Raw genomic sequence first — 19787 nt, 5'->3', positions numbered from 1 at the left:
TTATAGATGCAAGGAGAGGGTCCAGGTGTACAATGGGGGTGTAGCTATGCGCTAACGTGTCCGGCAGAGAGGTGCCTGAGCCCTGTGTACATGCCAACGTGGCTGTCGGGGAGGTGCTAGAGCCCTGTGTACGCGGTATCGTGGCCGTCGGAGGAGCGTTTGAGCCCTGTAGAAGCACAGCTGTCAGGGCCGCTGGGACCTTGCTGACGTCTCCTTGCTTCCGTAGGGGGCTGAGAACCACCGTCGTCATGGACGCACGCGGGGAGCCATCATTACTTGTTACCAGGGCGAGCCTGGATGGGACGCCGGTCTTGTTCCCTCGTAGCCTGAGCTAGCTAGGGGTAGGGTAATGATGTATCCCCCGCGGCGCGGTCGGTCTGAGCCCAAGGTCGAGCGTGGCAGAGACTCCTCCTGAGGCCAAGGCCGGGGTCGGGCGAGGACGCGATTCCTCCCGAGGTCGAGGTTGAGGCCAAGCCCTGGGGTCGGGCGAGGCGGAGACCACCTTCCAAGGCCGAGGGTGAGGCCGAGCCCTGGGGTCGGGCGAGGCGGAGACCTCCTCCTGAGGCCGAGGCCCAAGGTCGGGCGAGGCGGAGCTTCCTGTTGCGCCTGAGGTTGGACTTAGCTGTTGTCAGCCTCACCCTGGTGGGTGGCACAACAGTCGGAGAGGGGTGAGCGGCGCTGTTTTCCTGTCAGGTCGGTCAGTGGAAGGGCGAAGTGACTGCGGTCACTTCGACCTTGCCGACTGAGGCACGTGTGTCAGGATAAGGCGTCAGGCGATCCTCGCATTGAATGCGCCTGCGATATGGTCAGTTGGTGAGGCGATTTGGCCAAGGTTGCTTCACAACGAAGCCTGCTTGAGCTGGGCTTCGGGCGAGTCGAGGGTGCGCCCGTTGCTTGAGGAGGCCCTCGTGCGAGGCGTGAATTCGCCTGGGACTACTGTTCCTGCTCGAGGCTGGGTTCGAGCGAGGCGAGATCGCGTCCCTTGAGCAGACGAAGCCTTGACCTGAATCGTGTCCATCAGTCTCTGCAGCTTGTGCTAATGGTGGTCACCAGTCGTGTTTAGGAGTGTTGGGGGTACCCCTAATTATGGTACCCGACAGTAGCCCCCGAGCCTCAAAGGGAGTGTTGGTACTTGCTTGGAGGCTTTGCCGCACTTTTTTGCGAGGGGATCGGTCTTTCTTGGTTACATTTTGTTCCGGTGGGTGCGCGCGAGCGCACCCGCCGGGTGTAGCCCCCGAGGCCTCGGAGGAGTGGTTTTGACTCCTCTGAGGTCTTAATGCCTTTCGTGATGCCTCGGCCGGTCTGGTTGTTCCCTCATGCGATCTGATTGTAGCCCGGGTGCATGGTCAGGTTCCGAGTTCTCAGGCTGGTTTGTTGATGCTGTCAACGGTTTGGCCGCAGCCGGGTTTGCGAGAGCAGCCCCCGAGCCTCTACACGGAGCGAGAGGACGATCAAGGACTGTCTCGACTTTTATCATACGCCCCTTCGTCGCCTTTCCGCAAGGAGGAAGGGGGAAAGCGCCATGTTGCCCTCGGAGGGCGCCGAACATGGTGTCTCCAGTGAGTTGCTAACGGGTGATCCAAGTGGACGCCCGTGCCCCGTTCGATAAGGGTCGGCTAGTGGCCCAGAGGCACGCTCTAAAAGTACCTGCAGGTGATTTGCCGGACCCGGTCCCGTTCGATAGGGTCCGAGGGCTTGATGCCTCCCTCTGGTGGGATTCCATTACAAAATCGCTCCTGCTGGTCTCGGAAATGTCCTAGGGTACCTTGGGAGCGTATCCCAAGCCTCGGCCATGTATCGGACGTACCCAGAGTCATCCCTCGCTCTGCGTGCTCTGGGGCGGCTGTCGAACCCTTCCGAGGGGCCAGCCTTTGAACCCCTGATCAGTAGTGGGCGTGGAGCCCGAGTGCTCTGAGGCGGCTGTTGAACCCTTCCGAGGGCCAGCCTTCGAACCTCTGATCAGTAATGAGCCTGAAGCCCGAATGCTCTGGGGCGGCTGTCGAACCTTTCCGAGGGGCCAGCCTTCGAACCCCTGATCAGTAGGAGGGCTCGGGGCCCGCTTCCTTCATGGAGAAGGATCCCTTTCAAAATATCCCCTTTCCCGGTCCCTATAGCAAGAGAGAGAAAGGGGAAGAGGAAAAGGATATGAATTTGAACGGTGTGGCGCACCTTTTTTGACGCGGTCATTATGGCGGAGGTGAAACGACGCCCGCTTCGCCTGCCAAAGGTGTCGCCTGCCCTGCCGCGGAGTTAATGTGGCGGGACGGGTGGTTCGTGGGCCATCCGCGTGCGCGAGCCGTTCGAGAAACGGAACACGGGCGCGTCGTCTTCACGCAGTGGGAGAAGGCTCCCCTGCTGCTCAAGGAGGGGACGTGAGCCTGTAGACGATTTGACCGCCGCTTCCGCTCGTCTGCTGTCGCCATTACTGCCGGTCCACTTTTGGCCATATCAACCGTCGCGCCTCCTCCCGCAGCTGACTGACCCGTGATAGATGTGCTCGATTGACACTGTTGGGCCATGCGCAGGGTTGCCTCGAGTCGCGGCACCGGTTCCGCAGTCGAGGAGGCGCGGCATTGGCGCAAGTGGCGGTGCGGTTGCTTGCACGTAGTAACCGGCGCGCCGGTTACATGACGTGTGGGCCTGGGCCTCCATGCCGGATGCGACGAAGCCAAGGGGGTGCGCCCTCGCGGTGCGGTTGCATGCCACCTGCATGGCGGTCCTCCCTTTCAACCGCTGGTTTCGGCGAGGATGGAGGAGTGCTTGTAACCGCGGGGCGGTTACACCCTCCGCGTGCGACGGTTTGGCTTCTTCCGTTTCGGGCCAGCTTGCATGACGTGTGGGACCCAGCCCCCGTGTCGTAGGGGGAGGGCCCTGGAGTACGTTGGTGAAGACTTTGTCCGTGACGCCTGAGGACGCGAGTGGGGAGAGCTGCCTTAAAAAAGGGGTTGATCCCCCGGGCGGTAGCCATGTCTTCGCACTCCCCTCATGCATCGCGCCCTTCCACCTTCCGAGCCCCCGGATGGGGAGCGCCCGCGTTGCCTTCGTCTTGTTGTTGGAGGAGCGCAACCTCACGGAGGTTGGCACCCTTCAGCCATCGCTCGACTTCAAGGATTTTCATCAGGCAGCCCGGCTGCATTCCCTCACCAATGGTCACCCAGGATGGTGACCACCAGTTCAATGGTGGGGAGAAGCAAGCCGGGCTGCGGCCTCTGCCCCGCCCTCAGCTTCAAGGATCTTCATCATCCTTGCTGTGGCGGGGGGTGAGGCGAGCCGGAGTTCTACCTCCCGCATGGGCCGGTGGGCCACCTCTTCCTTCAGCATTCAGGGGAGAGGGCGCTCACCGGCCTAGCGGAGGGGGCAGACTTCGACAACGCGGGGCCGGTCGGCCGCAAGCGTCGTCAGCTCCAGCATGCCTGGCTCGCTGGCTCAGCTGGCTCTGGTGCTGCTTCCGGTGCCACCTCCCACCGCTGGGGCGGAGCGTGGCTGTCCGCCCACCGTACTAGCGGCTGTTGCGCCGTGCGCACCGGGGGACCGTCCAAGACGTCGCACGCCGCTAGGGCGGCGTTCGTGTTCTTGGATTGTCTTGTCCTCACTCCAGCATGACGCCTCCGTGCGGAGGTCGGTGCCTGCCCGTCCGCGAGAACTTGAGTGGGGATCTGCCGGTGCAGGCTAGGGCGGCCGCCATTCGTTGGCGTAGCGCCGGCGCGCAGGTGGCCGCTGTCGTCGGTGTTGAGGTGGTGGTCGCTAGAGGAGGTTTCTCCGCCGACGAGACTATCGGCGCCACCCACGGACAGACCTCCGGCTCTTTGGCTTTGACGGCTTGTCCTCGCCCCTCGTGTGGGGACGTGGGCGAGGACCTTCCTAGAGCAGCATTTGCCCTGAGGTCATCAATGCTGCTGTTTAGCCGCCCGAGGCGGAGGTCGTTGTCGCTGTTGCTGCAGTGGTCGCCGGCGAGCCATCTAGAGTTGGTTATCCCGCAGGCCCTCTAGCGTGGAGGTTGTTCATACCCGCGGGAGTGGAACCAGAGTTCCGTTTGTAATGGCACCCTGAGTGTGGGTGTATGTTCATTGTGGCTGTCGGGGCCTGAACATCTGGGTATTTTGACGTGAAGCCGTGTTTCTTCCTCATTTCGAGCACTAGGACTCGCCTGTCGGCTAGCTGAACCACTTAACCGAGTGTGAGTTGCCCTGTGCGGAAGGTGATGAGCGAGGTATCTGTATCCCGGAGGCGTAGGAGTCCCTCAGCTCGGCCGGCCTTGCCGCTCAAGGCTTCCCTTACTCAGTTTGAGAACCTTCGGCTGCTCTGCGATGAGCTGGAGCCGGAGGCAGCGGTGTCGGCGTGGACAGAGGCGGAGTCGGCTCGAGAAGAGGCTTCGTCGGCCCAGGAGCAGGTGGCTCCCTAGGCCGAGGTGGTGCAGCAGCGGCGGCTGGAGCCTGGCCAGGTCATCCGTGAGCGGGACCAACCTCGGAGTCACGCTACCGAGGCCGCGGCCGGGCCGATGTCTTCGGGGGACAGCTGGCTGTGGCTACGGAGTGACCAGCCGAGGTGTCTGCTCGGGTCGGGACCCTGGAGGAGACCCTGGCTGCGGTGGCCCAAGCGCGGTGCTGGCGTCCTCTTTTGAGGTGGAGATCCTTCCGCCCGTGTCGCCGTCTGAGGCCGGGCCAGATCCCGCCGAAGGTGGAAACGACGCCGAGGGTGCTGCTGCTCCCTCTGTCGACGTCTGAACCTGCAGGAACAATTTGTCTGTAGTATGCGTATGCTTGTTGCGGCCGCCGAGGCCCAAACATCTTATTGTCGTGTTATAAAGCTGCGTTTCTTTTCCTCTTGTTTCGAGTATCAGGACTTGTTCGTCGGTAGCAGAATCGCTTATCCGAGCGAGAGTTACTTTTCACGGAAGGTGATGAGTGAGGTATCCGTATCCCGGAGGCGTAGGAGTCCCTCGGCTCGGTCGGCCTTGCCGCTTACGTGTACTCTTACTCGTTCGCAGGATTCTGTTATCGATATAGTCGAGAAGGCACGGAAATCGTTCCAGCAGAAAAGTTTTCGAGCGTTAGGACCTGTTCGGTTAGCAGAATCGCTTATCCGAGCATGAGTTACTTATCGCGGAAGGCGATGAGTGAGGTATCCGTATCCCAGAGGCGTAGGAGTCCCTTGGCTCGGTCGGCCTTGCCGCTTACACGTACTCTTCGTCGTTTTTAGGATCCCGCTATCGAAGCAGTCGAAAAGCGCGAAAGACGTTCTGGCAAAAGACTTTTTCCGAGGAAAATTTTGACGCAGAGGGGGTTCCCCCCTTCTAGCCCCCAAGGGAGGGTCGGGCTTTGCCGAGGCAAGGCTGACCCTTCCTTGATGGTTAGACTTTATTTTTGTATGTATATAAAACGAGGTATATGAACGACTTGAAAACATCTTAAGGGTAAAAGCGACGTAGCTGTTGGATGTTCCAAGCGTTGCTGTAGACCTCGCCTTGATCGTTGGCCAGCTTGTATGTTCCGGGCTTCAAAATCTTGGCGATGATGAACAACCCTTCCCAGGGAGAAGTACGCTTGTGGCGCCCTCGGGCGTCCTGCCGCAGCCGAAGTACCAAGTCTCCCACCTGGAAGTCTCGGGGCCGAACCCCTCGGGCGTGGTAGCGTCACAGAGACTGCTGATACCACGCTGAGTGTAGTAAGGCCATGTCCCGAGCCTCTTCCAGCTGGTCCAGTGAGTCTTCTCGGCTGGTCTGGTTTCTTTGGTCGTCGTACGCCTTTGTCCTCGGGGAACCGTATTCTAAGTCTGTGGGCAAGATAGCCTCGGCCCCATAGACTAGAAAGAACAGCGAGAAACTCGTGGCCCGGCTTGGCGTCGTCCTCAGACTCCAGACCACCGAGGACAGTTCCTTCATCCACCGCTTGCCGAACTTGTTGAGGTCGTTGTAGATCCTCGGTTTAAGTCCTTGCAGAATCATGCCGTTGGCACGCTCCACCTGCCCATTCGTCATGGGGTGAGCTACGGTGGCCCAGTCCACACAGATGTGGTGGTCCTCGCAGAAGTCCAGGAACTTCTTCGCAGTGAACTGGGTGCCATTGTCGGTGATGATGGAGTTCGGGACCCCAAAGCGATGGATGATGTTGGTGAAGAACGCCACCGCCTGCTCGGACCTGATGCTGGTTAGGGGTCGGACCTCAATCCACTTGGAGAATTTGTTGATGGCGACCAACAGGTGTGACAAGCCCCCGGGTGCCTTCTACAAGGGACCGACAAGGTCCAGACTCCACACAGCAAACGGCCAGGTGATGGGTATTGTCTGTAGGGCTTGAGCGGGCAGGTGCGTCTGTTTTGCATAGAATTGACACCCTTCGCAGGAGCATACAATCCTAGTGGCGTCGGCCACCGTGGTCGGCCAGTAGAAGCCTTGTCGGAAGACATTCCCAACGAGGGCTCGAGGTGCTGCATGGTGACCGCAAGCCCCCGAGTGTATCTCTTGCAATAGCTCCTGTCCTTCGGCGATGGATATGCATCATTGGAGAATGCCTGAGGGGCTGCGGTGGTAGAGCTCCTTTTCAGCACCCAGTAAGACGAACGACTTGGCACGCCGCGCCAGTCGCCGAGCTTCGGCCTTGTCGAGGGGTAGCTCTCCTCGGTGGAGATATTGCAGGTACGGGGTCTGCCAGTTCCGATTAGGCGTGACCCCATTCCGCTCTCCCTCGACGCGCAGTGCCTCACCCTCGGCGGCCGAGGATACCTCGGGCTGGGCCGAGGATACCTCGGGCTGGGCCGAGGCCTCCTTGGGGTCGGGCGTGCCGTTGGTCTTGACGGAGGGTTGATGTATGTCTCTGGAGAAGACGTCCGGGGGAACCGTTGTCCGCCCCGAGGCTATTTTAGCCAGCTCATCCGCAGTCTCGTTGTACCGTCGAGCGATGTGGTTGAGCTCGAGCCCGTAGAACTTGTCTTCTAGGCGCCGAACTTCGTCGCAGTAGGCCTCCATCTTCCGATCGCGGCAATGGGAGTTCTTCATGACTTGGTCAATGACAAGCTACGAGTCGCCACGAGCGTCGAGGCGCCGAACCCCTAGCTCGATGGCGATGCGCAACCCATTAACCAGAGCCTCGTACTCGGCCACGTTGTTTGACGCCGGGAAATGGAGGCACAGCACGTAGCGGAGGTGCTTCCCGAGGGGTGAGATGAAGAGCATGCACGCGCCAGCTCCTGTTTTCATCAGTGACCCATCAAAGTACATGGTCCAGAGTTCCGGTTGGATCGGAGCTGTTGGCAGTTGGGTGTCGACCCATTCAGCCATGAAGTCCGCCAAGACTTGGGACTTTATTGCCTTCCGAGGAGCGAACGAGATTGTCTCGCCCATGATCTCCACCGCCCACTTTGCTATCCTACCCGAGGCCTCTCGGCACTGGATGATCTCCCCAGGGGGAAGGATGACACCACAGTCACCTGATGAGACTCGAAGTAGTGTCGCAACTTTCGCCGCGTCAGAATTACTGCGTACAGTAGCTTCTGAATTTGCGGGTAGCGGATCTTGGTCTCGGATAGCACTTCACTGATGAAGTAGACCGGCCTCTGGATGAGCAATGCATGCCCTTCTTCTTGTCTCTCGACTACGATCGCGGCACTGGCCACCTGAGTGGTTGCAGCTACGTAGATCAATAGGGCTTCTCCCGTAGTGAGGGCACCAAGATGGGCGCGTTTGTAAGGAGCGCCTTTAAGTTTCCGAGGGCTTCCTCGGCCTCGGGGGTCCAAGTGAAGTGCTCGGTCTTCCTTAAGAGGCGGTACAAGGGTAGGCCTTTTTTGCCGAGGCACGAGATGAAGTGGCTCAGAGCCGCAAGGCATCCCATGACCCTCTGTACTCCTTTCAAATCTTTGATAGGCCCCATGTTGGTGATGGCCGCGATTTTCTCCGGGTTGGCCTCGATGCCCCGCTCGGAGACAATGAACCCCAGGAGCATGCCTCGGGGGACTCCGAAGACACACTTCTCGGGATTGAGTTTCACGCCCTTCGCTCTCAGACACTTGAATGTCGTTTCAAGGTCAGAGAGGTGGTCGGAGGCTTTCCTCGTCTTGACTACGATGTCATCGACGTAAGCCTCGACCGTTCGGCCGATGTGCTCTCCGAAGACATGGTTCATGCACCTTTGGTATGTTGCACCTGCATTCCTCAAGCCAAATGGCATAGTAGTATAGCAGTACATGCAAAAAGGTGTGATGAAAGAAGTCGCGAGCTGGTCAGACTCTTTCATCTTGATTTGGTGATACCTTGAGTAGGCGTCGAGGAATGACAGGGTTTTGCACCCAGTAGTGGAGTCCACAATTTGATCGATGCGAGGCAGAGGGTAGGGAACCTTCGGACATGCTTTGTTTAGACCAATGTAGTCTACACACATCCTCCATTTCCCACCTTTCTTTTTCACAAGCACAGGGTTGGCTAACCATTCAGTATGGAATACCTCTTTGATGAACCCTGCAGCCATCAGCTTGTGGATTTCCTCGCCTATGGCTCTACTCTTTTCTTCGTCGAAACGGCGCAGAGGCTGCTTCACGGGTCGGGCACCAGCTTGGATATCCAGTGAGTGCTCGGCGACATCCCTCGGTATGCCAGGCATGTCCGAGGGACTCCACGCAAACACCTCGGCGTTCGCACGGAGAAAGTCGATGAGCACTGCTTCCTATTTGGGGTTGAGCTCGGAGCCGATCCGGACTTGCTTGCAGGCGTCGTTGCTGGGGTCGAGAGGGACGAACTTAACCGCCTCAGCTAGTTCGAAGTTGCCGGCGTGGCGCTTCGCATCTGGCACCTCCTTGGAAAGGCACTCCAGGTCAGCGATGAGGGCCTCGGACTCGACGAGGGCCTCAGCATACTCCACGCACTCCACATCTCATTTGTACGCGTGTCGGTACATGGATCCGACGGTGATGACCCCGTTGGGGCCTGGCATCTTGAGCTTGAGGTAGGTGTAGTTGGGGACGGCCATGAACTTGGCGTAGCACGGTCTCCCCAGCACCGCGTGGTAGGTTCCTCGGAACCCGACCACCTCGAACGTGAGGGTTTCCCTGCGGAAGTTGGAGAGAGTTCCGAAGCAGACAGGCAGATCGAGTTGTCCAAGGGGCTGGACGCGCTTCCCGGGGATGATCCCGTGAAAGGGCGCCGCACTGGCCCGGATCGTGGATAGATCGATTTCCAAGAGCCCGAGGGTCTCAGCATAGATGATGTTGAGGCTGCTGCCTCCGTCCATGAGGACCTTGGTGAGCCTGGTGTTGCCGATGATGGGGTCGACAACGAGCGGGTACTTTCCTGGGCTCGGCACGCAGTCGGGGTGGTCGCCCTGGTCGAAGGTGATGGGCTTGTCGGACCAGTCTAGGTAGACTGGTGCCACCACCTTTACCGAGCAGACCTCCCGGTGCTCCTGCTTGCGGTGCCGAGCCGAGGCGTTCGCCACTTGCCCACCGTAGATCATGAAACAGCCGTGGACCTCGGGGAACTCCTCTGCCTTGTCGCCCTCCTTCTTGTCGTTGTCTTGGCCTTTGCCACCTTCCACCGGGGGCCCGATCTTATGGAAGTAGCGCCGAAGCATGATGCATTCCTCAAGGGTGTGCTTGACGGGACCCTGGTGGTAGGGGCACGACTCCTTGAGCATCTTGTCGAACAGGTTGGCCCCTCCGGAAGGCTTCCTAGGGTTCCTGTGCTCGGCGGCAGCGACAAGGTCTGCGTCGGCGGCGTCGTGTTTCGCTTGCGACTTCTTTTTCGCCTTCTTCTTCGCGCCGCGCTGGGCGTACGCCTCGGGGACGTCTTCTGCTGGTGCCCCTGAGGCTGCTTGTCCTTCCGGAAGATGGCCTCGACCGCCTCCTGACCAGAGGCGAACTTGGTGGCGATATCCATCAACTCGCTCGCCTTGGTGGGAGTCTTGCGGCCCAGTTTTCTCACCAGGTCGCGGCAAGTGGTGTCGGCGAGGAATGCCCCGATGACATCCGAGTCGGTGATGTTGGGCAGCTCGGTTCGCTGCTTCGAAAACTGCCGGATGTACTCCCGCAGGGATTCCCCTAGTTGCTGGTGACAACTTTGGAGATCCTAGGAGTTCCCAGGGCGCACGTATGTGCCCTGGAAGTTTCCAGCGAAGGCTTTGACCAGGTCATCCCAGTTGGAGATCTGCGCGGGAGGCAGATGCTCCAGCCAGGCTCGGGCGGTGTCGGAGAGGAACAGGGGGAGGTTGCGGATGATGAGGTTGTCATCGTCCGTTCCACATAGCTGGCAGGCCAGCCGGTAGTCCGCAAGCCACAGTTCCGGCCTTGTTTCCCCCGAGTACTTCGTGATGGTAGTCGGGGCTCAGAACCGGGTTGGGAACGGCGCCTGTCGTATGGCCCGGCTGAAGGCTTGCGGACCTGGTGGTTCGGGCGAGGGGCTCCGATCCTCCTTGTTGTCGTAGGGTCCCCCACACCTGGGGTGGTAGCCTCGGCGCACCTTCTCGTCGAGGTGGGCTCGACGGTCGCGGCGGTGGTGCTCGTTACCGAGGGGACCCGGGGCCGCAGGCTTCGCGTCCCGCGTGCGCCCGGTGTGGACCGAGGCCTCCCGCATGAGTCGGGAAGTTGCTGCGCGATGCTCCGGGGGGTACCGTTGCCTTTGGGAGGCAGAGCTCTTGGCCCGTCGGACCGTGGCATACTCCAGGAGATTCTTGAGTTCTCCCTGGATACGCCGCCCCTCGGTGGTGGATGGCTCCGACATCGCTCAAAGTAGTATTGCCGCTGCAGCCAGATTCTGGCCGACCCCGCTGGAGGCCGGGGGCAGTCTTGCTCTGGCATCGTCAACGATACGGCGCTGGACGTCCCGGGCCTGATGACGCGCTTCTCCGGCCAGTGCTCGGCCTGCCCACTCCTGCTCGATGTTTTGCCGGAGCTACACAAGTTGTCCTGCTTCCTCGTCGAGCTTGGCCTACATCTCGCGGATTTGCTCGAGCTGTGTGTCCTGACCCCCCGCAGGGACTGGGACCATAGCTAGCTCCCGCAGGATGTCAACGCGAGGTGCAGACCCAGGGGGATCATCATCCTCCGGCATACCAAGGTGGTTGCCTTCGTCGTGACCCCCTAGATCGATGTGGAAACATTTGCGACTTGGGCCACAACCCTCGTCATCAAGGCTGTGGCCATTATCGGAGCCATCGGAGAGGCAGTAGTCACATGCGATCATGAAGTCTCGCATGACACTAGGATTACCGAGCCCAGAGAAATCCCAACTAGAGTCGGGCTTGTCTTCTTCCTCGAAACCCGAGGGCCCGTAGGTCGAGACGGGCGTCAGTCGGTCCCAAGTTGACCACATATGATACCCCGGAAGGTTAGGATATGCCTTTACGAAAGCGCTCACCGAAGCGGGGTCGCTTGGTGGATCGAAGCTGAATCTAAAAGGCATAGGGTGGAAAACGGACGGTACCTCTCGATAGATGGACGGTGATGAAGTCGCGTCAGGGACGGACTGCACCGTTATTTCAGGTACGAGGCTAACGCCTAGCAAGTCCTCCGCGAGAGTGCTGGCGTCATCTGTCCGCTTGGGGCTGGCATGTTGCGGGGAAACGACACTCGCCATCGTCTCAGGTGCGAGGTCAACGCCCGACATGTCCCCCGCTGGGGTGCCGGCATCGTCGGTTAGCTCGACAGCTGATGAGATGCCGCCTCCTGCCCGGCCACGGTTGCCCCGTCTCCTCCTCCTGCGGCGAGGAGGGCGGCGGGACAAACCCGGATGCTGCTCTTCCACCATGGGGGGAAGACGTCGTCGAGTCCACCGCCGCCGGGCGGGCTGATGGCCGTTGTTGTCACTGCCGCGCTGCGGGGGAAGGAGTACCATGTCGTAGCTGCCGTCGAGGGACATGAACTCGAGGCTCCCGAAGCGGAGCAGCGTCCCGGGTTGAAGAGGTTGCTGGAGACTACCCATCTGGAACTCAACGGGAAGTTGTTAGTCAACACGCAGCATGCCCCTACCTGGCGCGCCAACTGTCGGCGTTTCGACCCCGGGGGGTCCCTGGACCGACGAGTAAAATTGTCGCTGCGTGTCCCAGCCCAGATGTGTTGGCGCGAGGGGGAAAACGCGGCTCGTGTTATCCTGCGCCAGGGGGATGCACTTGCAGTAGGGGTTACAAGCGTTCGCGAGGGAGAGAGAGCGAGCCTGTTCGTCGGCCCGTCCTCCCGCGCGACCCTCCCGCATGAGGGCCCTGGACCTTCCTTTTATAGATGCAAGGAGAGGGTCCAGGTGTACAATGGGGGTGTAGCTATGCGCTAACGTGTCCGGCAGAGAGGTGCCTGAGCCTTATGTACATGCCAACGTAGCTGTCGGGGAGGTGCTAGAGCCCTGTGTACGCGGTATCGTGGCCGTCGGAGGAGCGTTTGAGCCCTGTAGAAGCACAGCTGTCGGGGCCGCTGGGACCTTGCTGACGTCTCCTTGCTTCCGTAGGGGGCTGAGAACCACCGTCGTCATGGACGCACGCGGGGAGCCATCATTACTTGTTACCGGGGCGAGCCTAGATGGGACGCCGGTCTTGTTCCCTCGTAGCCTGAGCTAGCTAGGGGTAGGGTAATGATGTATTCCCCGCGACGCGGTCGGTCCGAGCCCAAGGTTGGGTGAGGCGGAGACTCCTCCTGAGGCCGAGGCCGGGGTCAGGCGAGGACGCGATTCCTCCCTAGGTCGAGGTTGAGGCCGAGCCCTGGGGTCGGGCGAGGCGGAGACCACCTTCCGAGGCTGAGGGTGAGGCCGAGCCCTGGGGTCGGGCGAGGCGGAGACCTCCTCCTGAGGCCGAGGCCCAAGGTCGGACGAGGCGAAGCTTCCTGTTGCGCCTGAGGCTGGACTTAGCTGTTGTTAGCCTCACCCTGGCGGGTGGCACAACAGTCGGAGAGGGGCGAGTGTCGCTGTTTTCCTGTCAGGTCGGTCAGTGAAAGGGCGAAGTGACTGCGGTCACTTCGACCTTGCCGACTGAGGCACGTGTGTCAGGATAAGGCGTCAGGCGATCCTCGCATCGAATGCGCCTGCGATATGGTCGGTTGGTGAGGCGATTTGGCCAAGGTTGCTTCTCAACGAAGCTTGCCCGAGCTAGGCTTCGGATGAGTCGAGGGTGCGCCCGTTGCTTGAGGAGGCCCTCAGGCGAGGCGTGAATTTGCCTAGGACTACTGTTCCCGCCCGAGGCTGGGCTCGGGCGAGGCGAGATCGTGTCCCTTGAGCAGACAAAGCCTTGACCTGAATCGTGTCCACCAGTCTCTGCAGCTTGTGCTGATGGTGATCACCAGCCGTGTTTAGGAGTGTTGGGGGTATCCCTAATTATGGTACCTGACATAACTCACCAGCATCCAAGCGATTAGAAATTTCACGCGAATGACGATGACTTCCTGCTTCAAGATTTTTAGCAAACACCCAACGATAGCGAAGGGCGGACCGGCGAGGCAAGGACACAGATACTGCTCCGGCGTCCTGCTAATGCACCACAACGATGCAATATCTGAGACAACAACGAGGTTGATGCAGGAGCAAGCTCGTGCGTCAAGCTAGGGAGTCATCGGTGAGCGAGGCGACTAGCACCAGCACGGCCGACCGACGAGCAAGGTCAAAATCCGAGCGCCATGGGAGATGGGGTTCGGCGATTCAACGTTGGTTGCGAAGAGATGAACCAGAGCGCGAGCTTGAGGGATGCGACAGGGGAAGACGGAGCACAGCCATGGAGAGGAACCTCGAGGGAGCTGTGCGCGTCCATGACGAGCTAGGCGTCGAGCACAGGGAGGACTGGGAGCAAGGGTGCGACGGCCAGTTGCCATGACCAAGCAGAGAATGGCGGTTGTCGGGTCAGCGACCACGCACTCCATGTTGTCGCCCAAGACCGCCAGCAGCTTGCCGTCGAGACTCACCGACGTGCTTTTGACGGACCACGGGAAGGTGAGCTGCGTGAGAAGGCTGGGAGGATAAATACTAAAGGCGAGAGTGGCGGTGGTGAACAAAAATCAGAAGAGGGCAGCGGCAGGGGATAAGAACAAACACAGAGAAAAAATATCAATGCGAGCACATGAGAGAGGACAGCGGCGTCTAGTGGTGATCGGTGACCAAATATCAGCAAACAGTGTGGTGGCTGATGGAATAAGAACGCAGACCAACAAAATCAGCGACAACAGAAGCGAAGCGGTGGAAAAAAATCTCCAGGGAGCTGAACCTAAGTTGGCGGTTAGTAAATATCCATATGGTAAACGATGTTTAGAATTGTGGAGAAGCTGGAACATGCGACGTTGAAGACATGGAAAATTTCTTTCCAAGAAGCTGAACACGCTCATGCACTAGATAGAAATGGATGGCCTATGCGGTGGAAATATTTGAGAAAAAAATATTTTTTATTTTCCCACTTTTTCTTTACAAGAGAACACACAGATAATTTAGTTCTCAGATTAAGTCTACGCGAGATATAAACCGGACGAAACAAAATATACCAGACAAACTAGTATAGAATGCGCTTGATTTAATTTAGAGCAGATAATTTACTAGACGAATAAATCTCAATTATAAATCCTCGGATGTGATTTCTCAGCTGACGAGCGGAGACAGAATAATTTTGCATTAAAACTTTTGTCATCGAGTTCTATTTAATTTGTTTGAGATGAAATCTGAGGACTGGACTAAATTCCCAAATTCGTATTTGCGCGAGCGATGAATTTTAAATAATCACAGGACGCACCGATTTTCGGAACAACTATGTTCCGAACATCACGAAAATTTAGGAAGAGCCCGGATAAATAAAAACGATGTCGAACTCGCGACAAACGAAACAAATGCGATATTAAAATCGCGATAGGCGAAGGTGATTAAAATTTAGCATCCGTTTTATCTACTGATATTACGTGCTTAAACCTATACTCGTTGTCGAGCGAAATATAAACACCTGTAGTGTTACATCAACCTTATGAGCATCTATAATCCTCTATTGAAGAACCGACTCAAGCTTCAATTACATCAAAGTTCCTTGTGACACTATACTCAAATTAAGGTAACCTCATAGTAAGGCAATGGCAAGACGCTTTATGACTTAAGGCATCAACCACTACATTAGTTTTCTTGGATGATAATGAATCTCTAGATCATAATCCTTGATTAGCTCGAGCCATCTTCCTTATCTCATGTTTAACTCTGATTGGGTAAAAATGTACTTCAAACTATTATGATCAGTATATATATGACATATATTCCCCAGTAGATAGTGACGCTAGATTTTAAGGGCATGAACCACCACTGCCAATTCCAAATCATGTGTCGGGTAATGCTCCTCATGTCGACTTAGTTGTCTAGAGGCATAAGCTATAACTTGGCCTTCTTGCATTAAAACACATCCGAGACCAATGCCTGAGGCATCACAGTATATGTCAAATGACTTCTCAATATCTGGTTGAGCCAAGACCGTTGTAGTAGTTAATAGTGTCTTCAGCTATTCAAAGGCCTCATTACATTTGGGAGACCAATTAAACTTAACATCATTCTTCAACAATTATGTGATAGGTTTAACAATCTTGGAAAATCCGGGATATACCTACGGTAATAGCCAGCTAGTCCAAGAAAGCTCCTAACTTGATGGACTGTGGTAGGAGATTTCCATCCCAAAATATCCTTGACTTTACTGGGGTCAACCGAAATTCCTTTAGCTTATAGGACATGCCCCAAGAATTGGATTTCCTCCAACCAAAACGTGCATTTGCTGAACTTAGCATAAAATGGATGTTCCCTTAAGCGCTTTAAGACAATCCGCAGATGCTTTGAATGCTCCTCTCTATTCTTGGAGTAGATTAAAATGTCATCAATAAATACCACTACGAACTTGTCCAATTCTGGCATGAACACCAAATTCATCAAATACGTGAATGGGCTGGAGCATTTGTTAACCCAAAAGACATAACCAGATACTCGAATAGTCCATATCGAGTAGTAAAGGTTGTCTTAGGTATATCTTCCGGTCGAATCCTTATCTAATGATAGCCCGACCTAAGGTCAATTTTAGAAAATAATCGAGCTCCAGTAAGCTGATCGAATAAAAGATAGATCCTAGGAAGGGGGTACTTATTCTTAATAGTGACCTCATTAAGGGGTCGATAATCCACACACATTCGTAGGGTTTGGTCCTTCTTCACGAAAATGGCTGGACAACCCCATGGCGATCTGATAAATCCCTTCTCCAGCAAGTCTTGCAGTTGTGTCTTCAGTTCCGCCAATTCATTGGGAGGCATACGGTACGATCTTCTTGAAATAGGAGTCGTACCAGGCTTTAACTCAATTACGAACTCCACATCCCTCTCGAGAGGTAATCCGGGCAAATCTTTAGGAATACGTCCATAAATTCACACACTACTCGGATGTTTTGTACTTCTTGCACTATAGCTTCAAAAGCTCGTCCGATTGCCTTGACCGGAGAAGGTACAAGAATCAGCAATCTAGTTTCTCCTGGACCATGATTCAACTAAACGGTTCTCCGACTAGTATTGATGATTGTTTCATTTTGGGTTAACCAGTTAATACCCAACATTACATCTATATCATGTCCCTTTATAACTACCGTGTCAGTGGGAAACTTATGTCCGACCATTTCTACCATTATTTGAGATACTATCTCTTTGGTATACAGTCGACCCCCGGGTGACTATATCACTATACCCTTCTTTGACTCCTCAATCAAGATATTATGCTTCTCAATAAAAGCCTTGCTTATAAAAGTGTGTGATGCATCAGAATCAAAAAGAATAAATGCGGGATGATATTGATCACTTGTTCTCAAATGTTGTAGATCAAGAACAAGGCAACACAATTGTTAATTATTATGGACCTTCGTCTTCCAAAGCATTATTTCCACATGGGTTTAATGCTCATCAGACGAAGGTCAAGAAGGACATACCTTCATCATTTATTATGTGAACAGAAATGCAAAGAGATGAAGATAGTAACCGCATTTTATTAATTCATACATATTTGCATTCTATGGAAACATGTGTGAATATTAACAGTATCGATATTATATTGATACCTTCGGCTTCCTATAAGGTGAAGATGCGAGAGAGTAATTACAATCCAGCGTGAATAGTACGGTGTTACTGTTCATCTATTTATAGACATGGGACGCAACCCGGGTAAAAGTACATTTATGCCCTTGACCTTCATCTACAAACATAATATGAATCATTAAGGATTGGATAGTCTTTATCCCTTTTTGATTCTCATCATGCTTGGTCTTCATCATCACGTCAAGCCAAAGCTCTTCGGTTATAGCTCCGTCGTCCATTCTCATCACCTTCGGGTTATATTTTTACCCTGTCACAAGAGAAAACCTTCATCCCGAAGCCGAAACCCCCCTGTAATAATCCAAGTCATTCTGAAAACATATGGTTAGTCGTGTTTTTGAGGACCTTCGGGAGAGGAAGGCCCTGTGGGGGACAGATATCCCCGGGTCCACTGGAAGGCTAGAAAACCTCACGAAAGGCCTTGGGCCCGATAATTCGCGAGGTCATTCCTTCGTGGGCCTGGGGAGGGACGCCCAGTGAAGTGGAGTGACACAAGATTGGATCAACGCAAGCCCAGACGGCCCGATGAATTTGGGCAACCGCAACAGTGATCCGACCTTCCCGTACAGTGTCCTCATACATCGGAACTGAACGGAGATAGGTCGGCGAAATTATAGGAGGATAAGCTTAGTCAGTTCACTATTACTTAGGCTCATGCTGTTATCATATCCACATGTAACGCTCCACGGTCAAGTATATAAGGCCTAGGGGGCATCCCCTTAAAAAGAAAAGACTACTTAGCCATCCACTTAGTTCTCTAACATCCTCGATACTAGAGAACCTCCTTGTAACCCACCACACAAAGTATTCACGCCAGGACGTAGGGTATTACGCATCTCAAAGCGGCCCGAACCTGTACAACATTGTCCACTGTCTCTCATGCATCTAGCGCGAACCATCGAGCTATAGTCGGTAACACCGTCCTACTCCAAAAAGCACCTCGAAGGGTAACCCTGGGTGCACGGTCGGACCCAAAACACCGATAGCTGGCGCGCCTGGTAGGGGGTGTGTCACTGATCCAAGCTAGCTCAATTGCCATCACTTTCCAGCACAACATCATCCTCCGTCCCGGATCCATGTTCTGCTTCGGAACAATTTCATCCGTGGCAGATGAAGAGGGAACTCTACATCGCATCGCGGATCCGCCGGAGAGAAAGCCTTCCTCAACAAACTCCGGAAAAGCCAGAACGAAGCAAGAAAAAGCGCGACCTCCAGCGCTCCGAACCGAGACTCCCTCCTGCAAACCAGGAACAGAGGGTCCATCTACCCGAAGAACTCCGTTGTCCACATCTTCCATAGAGACATAGACACAGATCACTAGGAGAAAGGAGGCAAACAAGGTTAAGGATCGTCAAACTGCTCTTCTGGTACCTCCGCCCTCAAAGGAGAACAGAAAGAAGCTCGTCACTACAACGGTTCCATTCTACCCCGACGTCCTCTTCATCGTAGGAAGAGTGGAATCAACTCCCATCTCCGACGATGAACCAATTGCGCCAGGAGAAGAACCTCTTCAGCGGGAATCTCGTCGACAAAGGAATCAATGCCGAAACGTTCGGCGACATCACAAAGCTGGAGAGCGGGACCCGGCACAGCCCGTGTCACGAGATGAGGTCTCGAAGATGGGAGAGACTCCAGAAGAACGGGTCTTCAGGGAAAGGAGGAATTCCCGAGGGGGTGATCGTCGGCAAGCTCAAGAGCAGGCTGAGCAGGAAGCGAGATAACGCCGAGAGAATCCTTTTTTCAGACGAAACCTGAACCCCGACTTCGCTCGAGCCATGAACACACCGAGTGAGGTCGGTGGAGTATTGGCTCGGATAGCCGATGGCCTCCCCCGGACTCCGGACGCCGAGGGCTATCGGTGGCTTTTCACTCGGGCAGCTAATCACCTTCTACCTCTCGCTCATCCACCGAGTGATCTACGACACACCATCAACAGTCGGCGAGACGCACGGAGCTCCATCAACACCTCGCGCGAACGACGACACGAGAACGAGATCCGGCGCCGAGAAGAATATGACCGGGATCACGGCATCCCTGCGTGGAGTCAGGCCACCAGAACTAAGTCGGCAACGACTTCGATTGGTGGCACGACCTGGGGACGATCGAGGCACCACGACAACAACTCCCCTCCCTAGGATAGACATCATCATCGACGACAGGAGGATACGTGTGGAGTATTGGCACTCACTCCACGCCTCAGGGCCATCCAATGGACCCCTAACTTCAAAGTCTCCAACGTCGACAAGTACGAGCCTAAGCAGGATCCGGGAGGCTGGTTGGCCGTCTACACCACCGCCGCCCGAGCTGCTGGGGCAACCAAAGATGTGATGACCGCATACTTGCCTATCGTCCTCGGGCAAGATGCACTGCAATGGCTTCGACACTTACCCCGACACTGCATCGACGACTAGAGCGATTTCAGTCGGCATTTCACCGCCAACTTCCAATCCCTCTTTGACAAACCAGCGCAGCCATGGGACCTCAAATCCATCAAGCGCCGAGGGGATGAGACTCTCTGGTCATACCTAAAAAGATTTCAGACCATGAGAAATCATATCCCCGAGGTCGTGGGAGCGACAGTGATCGAGGACTTCTACCGGGGATCTAATGACTCGGCCTTCGTCCGAGCCATACTACAGAAGGCGCCGACTACCTCCGAGCAGCTGTTCCGGGAAGCCGACCTCTACATCACCACCGACGAACGAGCTCAGGACCTCATCGGAGGAGCAAAGCCTGCACCGGCGGCACCGCGG

Source organism: Zea mays, chromosome 4, assembly GCF_902167145.1.
Source record: "Zea mays cultivar B73 chromosome 4, Zm-B73-REFERENCE-NAM-5.0, whole genome shotgun sequence".
NCBI lineage: Eukaryota > Viridiplantae > Streptophyta > Magnoliopsida > Poales > Poaceae > Zea > Zea mays.
Note: the sequence above shows the minus strand (reverse complement) of the source record.